Source organism: Mandrillus leucophaeus, unplaced genomic scaffold, assembly GCF_000951045.1.
Source record: "Mandrillus leucophaeus isolate KB7577 unplaced genomic scaffold, Mleu.le_1.0 Scaffold203, whole genome shotgun sequence".
Classification (NCBI taxonomy): Eukaryota; Metazoa; Chordata; class Mammalia; order Primates; family Cercopithecidae; genus Mandrillus; species Mandrillus leucophaeus.
Genome location: NW_012102066.1, coordinates 2,623,731 through 2,636,944, shown reverse-complemented (window position 1 = coordinate 2,636,944; position 13,214 = coordinate 2,623,731). Strand labels below are relative to the sequence as shown.

The following is a 13,214-nucleotide window of genomic DNA, read 5'->3' as shown; positions in this document are numbered from 1 at the left end:
AGAAAGAAAGAAAGAAAGAAAGAAAGAAAGAAAGAAAGAAAGAAAGAAAGAAAGAAAGAAAGAAAGAAAGAGAGAGAGAGAGAAAGAAAGAAAGAGCACCCCCCAAAAGCAGGTGAGCAAGGCCTTCCTAAGACTGAGGCTAATTAGAGAGAACCAAGAGAACCGTGAATCTCCACCAAATAATATGCAATAGCAATCCACTGCTTGGGATGGAACAAGACCATGCAACAACAACAAAAAAATAAAAACAAAACAACAACAACAAAACACATGCAGCTCAGGCATACAGGGCCAGTAGAGACCTGAGAGCAGAACAGAAACACTGAAAAGAGCCCTGCAGTAATCCAGACCTCACTCTAAGCACAAAGCAGCAGCAGCAGCCACTGTTGAGGAATTTGAAGACTGGTGCACTGAGGGTAACTACAGCAGCAGCAACAACAAACCCAGCTAACCACTGATAACAACTGAGGAACTTCCAGAAGAAGCAGTGTGCTCATTTCAGCTGTCAGTAGTGCACACCTCCATGTTTACTACTCTTTTACGTAAAATATCCAACATTCAATGAAAAATAGTGATATACAAAAAAGAAGTATATATTCAAATAATAAACCAGTCAACACAACCTGACCCAGAAATGACTGAGATGTTGAAACTATCAGTCAGCAACTTTAAAATAACTATAACTTATGCATTAAATGATTTAGTGTAAAAGGTGGACAACAGTCTTAATAAATAGGAAATTTCATCAGAGATGAAATCTCTAAAAAAGATTCAAATAGAAAATCCAGTGTATATATAATGGAGAATTCTTTACAGGCTTATCAGCAGACTGGACACAATAGAGAAAAGAATCAGTGAACTTGAAGATAGGCTGATAGAAATTATCCAAACTCAACTACAAAGAAAAATAGTAAGGAAAAAAGAACAGATTATCCCAAAGATGTGGGGCTATCAAATGGTCTTACATACATATACTTGGAGCACCAGACAAAATACAGAAAGGGGAGGATAGGACAGAAAGAGTATCTGAAGAGATTAGCTTCAAAATTAATGAAAGAAAACAAAACAGATCCAAGAAGTTCAGAGAATCTAAGCAGTATAAATACCAAACAAAGCACATCACAGTCCAACTGCTAAAACCATATACAAAAGGGAAAATCTTGAAGGTAATCAGAGGGAAAAAAAAAAGACATTTCCAGCAAAGGCACAAACACTGCCTCTATCTAAGATAGGAATTAGCACAAATTTCTTATCAGAAATCATGCAAGCAATAGACAATGGAATAACATCATGAAATAATTGAAAGGAAAAAATTCCGTCAGACCAGAATTCTGTTTCTAGTGAAAATACCTTTCTAAAATGAGGGTGAAATGAAGACTTTTTTCAGACAAAGTCTGAGAGCAATTATTTGCCAGTAGTCCTGCATGACGAGCAATGCTAAAGGAGGTTCTTTAGGCAGAACGAATGTGGTATAAGATAGAAATTTCTATTTACACAAAGAAAGAAAGGGTACAGGAAAACAAAAAATGTGGATAAATATAAAATACATTTTTCCTAATTTTAATATCTTTAAAAGATGATTGTCTGAAGTCAAAATAGGTACAGTATATTTTGTAAAATATATGAGAACAGTAGGACAAAGGACAAGAGAGAAAGGAAATGGAAATACATGATAGTAAGATGCTTATACAATACGGGGAGGGCCATAATATTATTGAATCTGAACTGTGGTAAGATAAAGATGTGTAATGCAATAGTTAAAAAGGAGACTAACTAACAAACTGATATAGTATGGATATTTGTCCCCTCCAAAGCTCATGCCGAAATGCGATCCCCAGTGTTGGAGCTGGGGCCCGGTGGGAGGTGTTTGGGTCATGGAGTGAATCCCTCTTGAAAGACTTGATGCCATCCTCATGGCAATGAGTGAGTTATTGCTCTGTTAGTTCCTGCAAGAGCTGGTTGTGTAAAAGAACCTGGCATTCCTCTTGCTTCCTCTGCCATCATGGGACATGTCTGCTCCCCTTTCACCTTACTCCATGAGTAAAAGCTTCCTGAGACCTCACCAGAAGCCAAGCAGATGCTGGTGCCATGCTTGTACAGCCTGCAGAACCGTAAACTCAATAAATCTCTTTTCTTTGTAAATTATCCAGCCTCCAGTATTTCTTCAGAGCAACACAAAGCAGATAAATACATAAACCAATAGGGGAGATGAAATAGAATCATAAAGAATTCAAACGAAGACAATAAAGGGGAACAAATGAACAGAGAACAAATAGGGCAAATAGAAGATAACCAGGAGGATGGAATGGCAAAATTAAATATAAATATATCAACAAAGATATCCATAGTATAAACACTTCAATTAAAAGGCAAAGATTATCAGATTGGATGAGAAAAAGCAAGACCCAATTGCGTGCTGTCTAAAGAAAACCCACTTTAATATAAAGACATAGATAAAAGAATGGAAAATATATACCATGCAAATACTAATCAAATGAAAGCTGGAGTGGTAATGTTAATAGCAGAACATTCCTTAATGTTCTGAATAATGAACACTACTGTTGAAAAAGAGGGGCATTTCATAATGACACAGGAGTTAATTCATCCAGAAGACACGATAATTCTAAATGTATATGCATCTTATTACAGAGTTCAAACACACAAATAATAAGTGATGTGACGGTAGTTTGGTCGATTGGTTTGGTTTGTGCAACTTCTCAATTGCTGTGACAAACTGACTGCACCCTTGGTGCCCATCACCATCACCACCTTCCTGCTTCCCCAAGTTAAGTGATAATGGTCTTGACATAGCCATCAGAAAATCTACAACTAAACACAGATATTTTTACCTCCCAAGAAAATAAAAATTTTCATAGAAACATGTGTCCCTGGATGTCTTTAAACAAGGAAATTTTGAATGAAACTGAATGAGAGGAAGTGCCAAGAAATTAGTAGCAACACAGATAGAACTGTGTGGGGAAGTGATAAAACTTCAAAAATTAGAAATTCGATCTACTTTTGTGACACTGAGTTCTATGAACATTTACTTGTAAGTAGGCTTAAATTTGTATCAAGAGACTTTAAAATGAAGGGATTAATCTGTTAAGCAAACACGAATCCACAGACATCACTTATCTGGTGACTATCTTGTCTGTGGAAAATCATTATTTAACTTTGCACCTGTGCATTCCATTATTTCATTCTCATACGCAGCAGCTGAATGATGTCAGAAACTTCTCATAGGAATTCAGTCAACAAGGAAAATTGCTTAAAATAAGGGAAGGAAAAATAATGGTTAACAACAATTTCCTTCAGAAGAAAATGTCATTATTTATTAATAATATATTATTTAGTCACAGATTTTTTTGTTACAAATTGCACCACCCTAGCTCATCAAATTTTTCTTGTAACCAATATCATGCCATTAATAATAGTTTGAAATATTATTGGTTTCAGGTTAAACACTTGTATTAATTCATTCTTATGTGCTACAAAGAAATACCTGAAACTGGGTAATTTATAAAGAAAAGAGGTTGAATTGGCTCACAAATCTGCAGGCTGTCCAGGGCGGCTTCTGCTTCTGGGGAGGCTTCAGGAAGCTTCCAATCATGGCAGAAGAGGAGAGGAAAGCAGGCATATCTCACGTGGCTGAAGTAGGAGCAAGAGAGAGAGAGGGGAGGTGCTGCACACTTGTAAACAACCAGATCTTGCGAGAACTCTATCATGAGAACAGCACCAAAAAGGGAAATCCACCGATGATCCAGTCACCTCCCACCAGGCGTCACCTCCAACACTGGGGATTACAATTTGACATGAGATTTGAGCAGGAAAACAGATCCAAACCATATCAACACTCTCATATGGAATAAAGCCTTAACATTCCACTTCAGGAGGTTAAACCATATGAGGATCCTTTATACAGTGTTTTCTACTTTGGAAAGGAAGAATAAAACATAAGGTATATGAAAATGAAATACTAAATTGACATTTGAGTGTAGTTACTCATTCCAACAGTGTTATCCAAAATATTTGTATGTATGCCTCCTCATCTCCCTTAATTTTATATACCTTACAATCTCACTTTAGTGCCAAAGATGAGATTGTTCTCTAAATCCAGCCCTGTCTCAGTAACTTGATTTGCATGGTTTTGTGTAAGGTGATTAAAATAAATAAGACTTTTGAGATTTGCTGAATGAAAATCTAACCAATGTTTCACACACAAAGGCCGGCAATAAGCCCATTTTAAGTAAAAACGTCATGATCATCAATCAGCTAAGTTCCATGAGAGCAGTATTTTGTTGCATTGCTCTATCTACCCAGCTACTAAACTGAAGCCTGACACATAACAGACACTCCACAAATATTGTTAAATGAGAGAATGTGAAAGACCCTGCAACACAGAAAAATAAATATCCATGAACTCACTGAGCCAAGAACCGTCTGAATGCATCCTGTGATGACTGTCATAGAAGTGTGAAACACATACACAAAAATCAAGAATAAAGAAAATAAAGATAGGGCTTCGTATAGAAATCCTTTAGCCTAGGATGTTAAAAGAAAACATTGTGTGAATTAATTTGACATATTGGTAGGATGGGCAAAGAGTATTTAAATACAAGACATTTATCAGGGAAAAGGTAATAATAACAAATTAAACTTCTTCTGCACACCCATAGTCCAGGGTTTCTAGCATAGTCAATTCTACTTTTAAGTCAATCACTACAAAGAAAACAAAATTAGTAAACTAAATAAATGAAATAAGTAGAAAAGAATTTTCCTCATGTTTATTGATATCTGTAAACCGTATTTTATTTACCTAATAATGTGTTTAGCCAGATTTGTGTCCACTTCAGAGTAATGAGCTCAATATAATTTCACCCTAGGGTTTTGCTCAGAAACAGGTCTCACAAATCAACTTAACAGCAACAAAAATAGCAGAAAAAAAGCCCTTACATCTCTTCATCACATCATTCCCAAACTGTGTATCTCAGAATCTCAGATCCACCATTTCTCACAATGCATTCATGCTTTACTATAGACTGAATTGAGATCCCCCAAATTCGTATGTTGAAGCCCTAACTTTTCCAATGTGATGGTGTTTGGAGATGGGGCTTTTGGAAGGGAATCAGGTTTAGATGAGGTCATGAAGGTGGAGCCCTCACAATGCAATTAGTGCTCCTAAAAAAAAGAGACAACAGGAGCTTGCCTTTCTCTCTCTCTCTCTCTCAGGAGAGTACATGGAGAAGGAAGCTATCTATAAGCCAGGAAAGAGCCCTCATAGAGGAACCAAATGGACCAACACCTCGATCTTAGACTTCCCAGATGCCAGAACTGTGAGAAACAAGTTCCTGCTGCTTTAGACTCCCGGTTTACAATATTTTACTAAGGCAGCCCGAGCTGACTAAGCCATACTTTCAGAAACATAATAGGAATAACAAAGCAGAGATAACAATGCTACAGCCCCACTATTGAATGGTTAGCCCTGTATTAAGGGTTTGAATAAGCACTGTCACATTTAGTCGTTGCAACCTCTCCTGGAAAAGGTATCATTGTCATTGTGAACTTAAACATGAAGAAATTGAGGCTCCAAGAAGTTAAAAAAAAAAATGCCCAAGAAATATTAGAGTCATGATTTAAACCAGGGCCCGCTGACTGTAGAATCAGAGATCTTAAGTCCTAAACTGTATCACTCTTCAGACTTTTTACTAAGCTCAATTAATCTACCTCCTGATACAAAAAAATAAAGATTCCAACATTTTCATGAATAGTTTGATATTTACACGCAGAATTATGAATGCTTCTCTTCATAAGAAGGAAGGTGCCCTCCTTACCCACAAATGTGACAACCTTGAGAACCTCTGTCCCAGTTTCAACAGTGCTACGTATTGCACTCTAATTATCCCACTCTCTGAAATTGCTAGTGTTTGGGGATAAACAGGAAAATGACCTCTGAAGTCCACCACCTGACTCCTCACCTAAACTAACTCCTAGCCAGGACTCTGAATTCCAACCTGCCTAATGTATGGCCTAATGATTAAAGTACATGTTCCAGACACACACAAAAATGCTACCACTTACTCGCTTTGGATCCTCAGTTAGTGGTTCAACCTCTTGGATCCTCAGTTACCTCATATGTAAAATGAGATCTACGCTATCTGTCCCAAAGGACCATTGTGCTGGTTACATAAGAAAAGATACTTAAGTGCCTCGAATACCCCCGGCACTTAAGAAGCTGGACCACATGTTTGTTCAAGAAATATTAATCATATTGGTCACATATCCCTGTTGCATGTTCTTATCCTGCATGCTTTTTTATGGCAGTCATTATAATTGTAATCAAGTTTAAAAGTACCCCTTTATGTGATTCTGCCTCTCCACTAGATTATGAGCTCTTCAACAACAGGAACCACACCTGTTTGATTCTCAGCTATATCCTTAATATTGGAAGAGTGTGTCACGCACAAAATAAGTGTATGCCGAGTGGATAGCTGAGGGAAGAATGAGTGAATGAGTGTTCCCACTTATGCAGACATGCTGGATGTGAGGGCTGAAAGTTTCTTAAACAGTGCAGAATTGGAAAATGAGCTTTGAGCCTTTTAAGCTACCCCTCAGCAAAGGAATTCTTCCACAGACTTAGAAGCTTGTTAGGATGAAGCTTTGAAAAAAGAAGCCTAGCTCTATAGAGATGGGATGAAAAAGAGAAAAAGTGTAAGCGACATTGGCTGGAGAGTCACAAGACCACGAGAAACAGTAAGTCATTGATGAAATTAAAATAGCTGGACCAGGCAAGAGAGCGTTGGTAGTTGTCACGTCCATTGTTGTCAGTGAGCAAAGCAGAAGGGAGTTAGGAGGCAGCTTTGTTTGGTTAAGTTAAAAGACTTTATTTTTTAGAGCAGTTTTAGGTTCACAGCAAAATTGAAAAGAAGATACAGAAAGTTCTCAAATACCCGCTTCCCTCTCAAAACACAGCCTAGGAGGCAACTTCTGAGTTCATGTGAGAAGGTGCCTTTGGGAAGAGGAAAGCTTGGTCTCTGATAAGTAAAACTGGCCTATCAATTTCTATATTGTGTTACAACTGTTTCATTGGCTAAGAGGAAATAAATGAAAGAATATCTAATATGTGCCCAAGGGAGGTGCTCAGGCTCATGGCATTTGGGTACTGGGGCATTTGGCATAAAATCCATGATTGAGATGAACTTGGGTTATAGTGATAACTGCACTCTGCCTTTTACATGTGACTCCTTTGTGAGGGATTTACAAAGAACCAACAGAGCAGCAGGCTCTATTAAATGATCTCCAATTATCAGCTTCACAGGAAGGAAGGTGATTAAAATTTAATGACATATCCCAGCTTGTTGCCGTTCAATAGAGCTGCTGTCATCTTCCTGTCAAGGAGAATAAAGAAGTGGGAAATGTTTAAGAGAAAAAAAGAGGAATATTTAAAGGTAAAATTCTTTATCTGACAAGGTAGGAGAATAAATTAGCCATGTGAAGAAAATTATCAAAAGTGCATTTGCCTTATAATTACTAACTTAGAGTCTGCATGTCAAATGGTTACTATTTATGGATTTAATAGGCAAAAGAATTCTCAGTATGTGCTTTGACTTCTAATATGCTTAGTCATGACATTCTTATCAATACTCCCCACATTAAAATCCCTGTGCTTTGTACATTTCTTAGTTAAATGGGCTACTAAACTTGTGATTTAGTTTGAATATAATGTATGACAATAAAGTAACAATTTGCTTATGTGGTTCAAACTGATATTCTGTGGAATTGCAATAGACAAGTTCCAAAACCGTTTGGGGCAGCTTTTTTTCCAGTGGCATCACTAGAAAAGTAAACACACTCCAAGGTAAGCAGCACCCCCGATATAGATTGGTCATTTAGGTGCATTTGTTGCAACTGAAGTACCTGATCAGGGGGTTCCTCCCTAGGAAGGCAAAGGGAGCTCGAAGAAAGCCCTAAAGAGAACTCCTGTCAGACTCTGGAGGGGGCAAGGATATGGGCACAAGGCATAAATAGTTAGAAGCAAAGAATGTGTGTGTAGCAACTTTTCACCAGTCAGTCTTAAGCTATAAATTACATCAATGTGACTGCAACATGTGACAAACACAATAGCTTTCTCTCTGTGACTAATTGCCTGAAACCAATTTACAGCGAAGCAAATCATGCAGGCTACAAGATGAATCTTTGAAAGTCTTGATTACACCTAATCTTCATACCAAGTTATCACGGAAACAGATCTCAGGGCAGCACCTACCTACTGACAGTCAACACCAGGCAGTCTGGATAATCCTGGGGCGAGCATCCTCACTGGCCCCACGTGGTCCTAGATCACTGCTCCAGTCAATGGGGTGCCTCTGCCTTTTCTCTTTCTCATCCCCAATTTCTCTCTTCCTCTCTTTTTGTATCTTGTACCAGCCAATTATTAGAAACACCTGCAGGCAGAGCCTAGGTTCGCTAACCACACTTAGGAGCTTGCAGTTTAGGAAGAGCAGTTGTGCCCTCAGAAAGTTCAGAAAGATGACCACAGAGCTATTGGGTATATGCCCTGTGAATAAGTCACTGTGGTGGCCACTGCTGCACACCTAGAACCTCTTTCAATAGGACCTGTTGTCCCAGCTGTTGGGGGTGTTGATGGCTTCCTTTGAGATTGCTCCAATGGAGCCAAGCTCAGTGGCACATGGCTTTAGTCCTAGCTACTAGGGAGGCTGAGGCAGGAGGATGGTATGAGGCCAAGAGTTTGAGATTACAGTGAGCTATGTTTGTGCCACTGCACTCCAGCCTGGACAACAGAGCAAGGCCCTGTCTCTGAAGTAAAAAGAGATTGATTCAATGGCACAGCACTGCCTCATCCAAGGTCACATCTCAAGGTTATGTCCCTTTCCAGAGTGGCTAACAATCAATGACTGAGTAATGAGGGCAGGTAGAGGTGGTGTTGATCTCAAGAACACTCTACCATAAGCATCATGCAGGTGAAACATGCAGATTCTGCTTTCTGGGACCCAATCTACAACACTTGGTACCATAAATGATCCCAGGAAAAAATGTCCTACGATGGGATTTCGGAGCTGGATCATGGATCCATGCCCAACTAGCAAAAAGGACCTACCTCTGGTGCTAGGTAATGCACAGATAGCGCTGGCATAGGGTAGCAGTTCAATTCTTAAAACTTTCAGCAGTGGTCAGTTGGGACAGTATACTGGTAGAAGGAAGTGCATTAGCTAGTGTCCGAGATATATAGGACAAAGAGTGGCTATAAGGATAATAGAATTAGTTGGTTATTGCTATGCTAGATATTACAGAGGAGGCAGCAGTGGGAGTGTGTGTGGGATGGATGAGTAGCTGAGTGATTAATTACTGATTGAAAGTTATGCATGAAGCCAAAGACCTTCCTTGACAGATTACAAAGAGGTTTCACCTTTGCAGATAAGGCAGCGAAAGCTGAGGACCAGACCCAGGACATAATTGCCAGAGCAGCTGAGTCCCAAATAAAGTTAAACTCCTATCCAAGCAAGATCTACTATGCCAAGGTCAGACCCTTGCTTGGAAAAGAATGGGACTATGACACACTGGATGAAACATCTCAGTTGATGCCCACCAAAAATCTTAGATCCCCAGACCAGAGTCCCCAAAGCTCTCTGAAAGCTACCGAAGCAGGCCATTCTTACCTATCCAGAACTAACACTTCTCCTATCCTTGCTTGACGATGATACAGAGAGCTCGCCCCTCTAGCAGATAATATATATCCTCTCAAAAAAGAGACTCTACCAGAGCTGCTGCAAGTTCCAGCCAGCTTGGACAAACAGTGGTATACATGAAATTGTATTCTGAGGGTGCTTGGTCAAGAAGACCAGAACATAAGGTTGGATTTTTAAAAGATTAATTTGAGAGTATTCTCCTGGGAAATAATACCTAATCCCTTGGCAAAGACCCCAGGAGATGATGTGAACTTGCTGCTAGCAAGGCTCCAAAAGGCATGGAAAAAGCCAAGACCCATGCTAAATGAGGTGAAAAAGTCGGAATTGGATGACAGATGTTGAAAAGTGGCTTAAAGGCTGAAAGAAGAGGCACACTGAAGTGGTTATACAATGTAATGCCTGAAAACCCACCAGATGATTATGTTTCTTAGGAAGTCCTGGAGGGTGTACAATTTGCTAGGGCCATAGGAGCAAACTAGTGAGAGAGCAGGTTAGGGCTGATGGGAGGAGAGACCATTACACTGCTAGGCTAATGGACTGCAATCCATTGAAGCGGTAGAGGCTACTTAGCAACACGCAGGCATCAAAATCCAGGTGAGAATAATTATAATAATGAGTAGTAAGGCTGAAGTCAGGGGGAGCTGAGGAGAGTTACCGGGCTGGTTAACAGAAGACAGTGTCCTAGAGGCCAAATAATTGGTCAACAAGAATATGATTCAGTTTGCAGCATCAAAATAAATCAAGCATGGATTATGAGAAGTCTGAGGGTGATGTCTCCTGTAAAATGTCAGAATCTTTTGCAGAATTTCCAGACCTGAGCAAGTTTTTGTACAGAGAACTCATTGACTGAGGAAGAGGGCAGGTCTGCAGAAGGAAGGAGCTCTCCAATACCCTCTAACAACACAGCCAGGTGTACACAGAATTGATTGCCCTGGTCCTTCCCTAAGGGGACCTATGGCCATTTATGCTAGGGAAAGATACAAATATTTTTAAGACCATTGGAAACAGGGTCTGAGTTGACATGGGTACTTGGACTCCTGAAGCATCATCATAGCCTGTCTCTTAGAACGGAGGTAATGAGAGCCAGGTAATACGTGGAATCCTACCATGCTTTTGTTCATAGTGATTCCACTGGATCCACAGCCCCATCTCGTGATCATTTCTCAAATCCCTGAATACATAGTTAGAAAAACATACTTGATAGGTAAGGACAACACCCATGTTAAGTCCGTAGTCAATGAAGTGAACACTATCATAATGGGGACTAAGAAATGAAAGCTACCCCTCCCTATAGATGGAAGCTTTGCTACAGCCTCACTTATGGGGTGCCCTTGAAAGACAGTGGCCAGAGAAAATCCTCCCAGTGAGCAGCACTTTGAATGTGCACCTGGTTATCCACTTTGCACTGAAGAAAAGTGCCCAAGGTTAGAATATATATGAAATTATGGGGAGTAAAAATCGTTTGGGTGACTGATCGGGATCCTGGAAAGAAAACAAAATTGGAAAATCAAGGACGAGATGTCTTGGGTAGGGACATGTGAAAGGACATATTGAAGTGGGTATGAAGTGTGACCTTAATTTGCATGTTAGTGCCACCTAAGAGCACTAAAAAATCAATCCATTGGTATCAGTGAGCCTCTATAATCAGCTGTCCCAGTGCTGACATGGTGAGCATAGGAGAGAGCCTAGGCAGCAGGGACAGAGGCTGAGTTAACAGCATGGGTCCAACAGTCCAGCTAAGAGCAACCTAGCTCCTGCCACTGCAAAACATCCACCTGCCTGGACAGAGACCAACAATGAGTCCTTAATACAGCACATGACTTCAAGGAAACTAAACTGACAAATAATTTGGAGTGCCAAACTGACTACAACAGATTTCTCCTACTCTGAAAAGGCAAGAAATTCATTCTGAGTGACATAGACAAGTATTTTATGCTTTCCTGCCAATAGGACATGTGGGCTGTCTGATTTACTGGCACAGGATCCCACAAAGCATTGTATCAGACTAGGGCACACACTTTGAATAAAGGAGGTATGAAAGTGGACGCATGACAGTGGGATTCACTGATCATATCAAAAAACACAGCAACCAGAAGCTGCCAACCTAACATAGCATTGGAATGGCTTTTTTTTTTTTTTTTTCCTGGAGTCTCGCTCTGTCGCTCAGGCTGTCAGGCTGGAGTGCAGCAGTGCGATCTCGGCTCACTGCAACCCCCTCTCCCGAGTTCAAGTAATTCTCTGCCTCAGTCTCCCAAGTACCTGGGATTACAGGCGCCAACCACCACGCCTGGGTAATTTTTTTGCATTTTTAGTAGAGATGCGGTTTCACCATCTTGGCCAGGCTGGTCTTGAACTCCTGACCTCGCGATCCACCTGCCTCGGCCTCCTTAAGTGTTGGGATCACAGGCATGAGCCACTGCGCCTGGTCAGAATAGCCTTTTAAAGGCATAGTTGAAGCAATACTTGGGGATGCAATATTTTACAGCCTGGGGCACCACCCTTCAGGATGCGGTACACATAGTAAATTGAAGTCTTTTATATGGTGCTGTATCTCCAAAAGGAATAATACATGAATCCAGGCACCAAGGGATGAGAAATGGAGCAACGCCACTTCCTATCACTCTCAAGGACCAGGTTGAGAAATTTGTGCTTTTCTCTTCATAAATCTGGACTCTGACGGTTTAGAGGTTCTGATTCCTAAATAGAGATCACTTTTGCCAAAGGATACACAGAGAATCCCATTCAATTATAAACTATGACTGCTACCTACTCACTTCAGATTTCTTATGCCAACGGACCAGCAGGCAAGAAGAGTCATGATTCTAACAGAAAAAATATTTCCTGATCAACAAGAGGAGGTAGGGTTGCTGTTCCACAATAGAAATAGAGAGGAATAAGTCTGGTGTCTGATCAATCCACAGGGTACCTTTTGGAACACTTTTGGCTAATTTGTACTGTAATTGGACAAGTGAAGCAACCTGGGCCTTATAAGGGCATGGTGATCAGGGCTCAGATTCCTCAGTGAATAGGGCCTGGATCCCAACAGTAGGTAAGCCACTAGGACCAGCAAAGATGCTAACGGAATGTAAGAGGAATCTAGAACGGGTACTTGGAAAGGGATATAAGTAGCAATTGTGGCCCTAGGACCAGTTTCAGCAGTGGAGCTATCATTTCATTGTGCTAACCTTCTTCTTCCAAGTTTCCCCCAGGAGGAAGTCCTCTGGAATCCTGATAGAGCTGGTCCCAAAATAAACAGGAAAAACTGAATTCAGGCTGGGTGCGGTGGCTCACATCTGTAATCCCAGCACTCTGAGAGGCCGAGGAGGGTGGAACATGAGGTCAGGAATTCAAGACCAGCCTGACCAACATGGTGAAACCCCGTCTCTACTAAAAATGCAAAAAATTATCCAGGCGTGATGTGATGCAGCTGTAATCCGAGCTACGCAGGAGACTGAGGCAGAAGAATCACTTGAACCCAGGAGGCAGAGGTTGCAGTGAGCCAAGATCGTG

General features: G+C 40.5%; 1 protein-coding gene across 2 annotated transcripts in view; it reads right to left on the bottom strand.

Moving 5' to 3' along the window:
• The window catches only part of TMTC1 (transmembrane and tetratricopeptide repeat containing 1), a 710,718-nt gene that overhangs the window by 679,608 nt on the left and 17,896 nt on the right, over window positions 1-13,214 (bottom strand). The window contains exon 2 of one of the 2 annotated variants that reach the window (XM_011979572.1): window positions 12,890-12,892. The exons of the other annotated variant lie outside the window; for it this stretch is intronic. The gene's annotated coding sequence lies outside the window, so the exon portion shown is untranslated. The remainder of the gene's footprint in view (window positions 1-12,889; window positions 12,893-13,214) is intronic. 2 annotated transcript variants of the gene reach the window in all.